The following is a 2,731-nucleotide window of genomic DNA, read 5'->3' as shown; positions in this document are numbered from 1 at the left end:
GTTATTATATTTCCTAAAGTCTGACATTAAGTATATGCCAAAGACATTCTTTGGAAATTCAATTTCCCTTTGGTTGCAAAATCATTCAACTTTAAGATCATGTATGACGTAGTTCTTTTTATTACTATGAATACACTTTGACTCTGGTGAAAAAGCGCTAAGAAGGCACATGAAGTATTTGTTTAAAGGAATAGATAACTGTGAGTTGGGTTTGACCATCTTCTTTCAATTTGTGACACCTGCTAATCCCAACACACATTTCACTTACATTGCATTTTAAAAATCACAAGATAATCTTTTATATAAAACTAAATAAACATACTCTCTGAAAATTCTTGCCAATATATCCTCCAAAGACTGTGGATTGTCTTTTCATCCTCCTAATGCTATTTTTTTTGTGCAGCAAACTATTTTAATTTTGCAAAGTACAATTTACCTTTTTTTTGCTTTCATTGATTGAGCTTTTGGTGTCATATCTAAGAAGTCCTTGCTTAATCCAAGTTCACAAAGATTTTCTTCCATGTTTTCTTCTAAAAGCTTTATAGTTGTCCATTTAGGTCTGGGATCCATTTTAAGTTAGTTTTTGTAAAAAGTGTGAAGCACAGATTGAGGTTCAAAACATTTTTTTTTTTTTTTACATATGGATGTCCAATTTTTCAGCACTATTAATTGAAAAGATTATCTTTAAAAAATTTAATTGCCTTTAATTAGTAGGCTTTGATCACTATTCAAAAGCAGTAGACTTCATTCATGTGGGTCTGTTTCTAGGCTATTCTCTCACCAATACCATGTGTCTATTCTCTCACCAAAACCAATCTGTCTTGATTACTATAGCTTCATTGTTGTAAAATTTGAAGTCAGGTTGTATGAATTTAACACCTTTATATATATATATTTTTTCCCAAATGTTTTGACTATTCTACTTCCTTTGACTTTCCATACAGCTCTTAGAATTGTTTTTCAATATACATAAAAAAACCTTTCTGGGATTTTGATTAATACAGTGTTGAATCTATAGATCAATTTGGGGAGAATTGACATATTAACAATATTATGTTCTTCCAATCCATGAACTCAGTATAATTCATTTTTTTAATTCTATTTTAAGAGTAAAAAAAAAAAATTCAAAAAAAAAAAAATCCCTGGTAGACTTTCTTCATGTCTCAGGAACTTGAATGGATCACTAAGCCCAACACCACTCATTGTCAAGAGGAGCAAGATTGACATGACGGTCTCAGATAATTGTTTTTGAAATTTTGTCTCATAACCCATTAGTGGTTGGGAAATCAGTGTAGTGGGTCAGAATCATCACTTTAAAAAAAGAAGTGGAATAGAATAAACATATCAAAGCATAATACAAAATGAAAAGGTAGATATTGTTTAATTAACTTTCTTTTATAATTTTCTATATGTTATATAAAATGCATGTGTTTACAAGGTAGCCATGTGAAATTTATTTCTTACTCTGAGTTACAGTCTAAAAAGTTTGTAGTCTTAGATTTAATTCTGAAGTGGGGATACAGTCACCCTCTCTGTTGAGTAGAGACCTGAATAGAATATGGGTCTGTTAATAGGAAGAAAGAAAGTCTAGATATTGAATATTCAAGCAGCAGAGCTTGCTATATCCCCCTAAAATTTTTTTTTTCTTTCCTTTATGGTGAATTCTCTGTCCTTCCATACTTTCAGACTCCAGTTGATAAAAACATGTCATTTTGCCCAAGTTAAAGGATCACAGATAATCATACAAACACAAATCTTCTCTTGCTGTTCAATTAGGGGGAACTAAAATAAAAAATGGAAAAACTATTGGTTCTCTTTTGGAGGCAGGCAGAGGAAATAGGAACAATGATCTCTGACAATAACGGCTAAACTTAGAAAAAAAATTAGTTCTATATTTCAAATGAGCATTAACAGGTAGTCTGATAAAACAGAGAGAATGTTTATACTCAGTAATATATCACCACACTGACATTATTTAAAAATTTAAACATATCATATTAGATCCCAGCTATGCGAGCCCTCAGCCAAAGGTCTATGAGTATAGTTTGGTGGATTCTCAGAATCAAAACCTTTGAAGGTAAACAATATCAAATCTGTTTCTAATTTGACCAGAGGTTTTCGCAACAAAAGTTTCTTTTTCCCTTGGTTGTTTTCTTTACTGGAAAATTCCTGGGACTCACACAACCACTCCATTGACTTCTATATATATAGAATAACCTTTCAGGTACGTTCTTCGCATCACACCTGGTTATTAGGAGCCAGTTATATTTTTTGGCTGAAGATCAGATTACTTAATTGGTAGACATAAAGACTTGTTTGTTTCACATCTAGACCAAAGTATGGTTAAAGTGGTCGAGTAGGGGTAAAAACCTAAAACAAAACCACTAACTCCAGGATCTATCTATCTATCTTTTAGTTTAGAATAAAAATCCCCTTTTTCTCCTTTCAGATTAATTTGTATGCCAGCCAATATTTAGAAACTTACACATAAACATTTACTTAAACTTAAGGTCATTCCACAAGTTAGTAGAAACTAGGAGATTCCATCACTGATGGTTACTACTGCTAACTAAGCATTTACTGGATTTCACAGTAAATCTAAGAGACTTATAATTTCAAATGTCTTAAAACACTGCATTAGAGTATTATAAATGTATATAATGCCTCATTTTTCGATATGCTTGAGACATTTGAATAACTAACTTTGCATTGCCCTGGTTACATTTTATAA

The sequence above is a fragment of the Pteropus vampyrus genome, unplaced genomic scaffold, assembly GCF_000151845.1.
Source record: "Pteropus vampyrus isolate Shadow unplaced genomic scaffold, Pvam_2.0 Scaffold324, whole genome shotgun sequence".
NCBI classification, from domain to species: domain Eukaryota; kingdom Metazoa; phylum Chordata; class Mammalia; order Chiroptera; family Pteropodidae; genus Pteropus; species Pteropus vampyrus.
The sequence above is the reverse complement of the archived record's forward strand: the minus strand, read 5'-3'. Positions refer to the sequence as shown.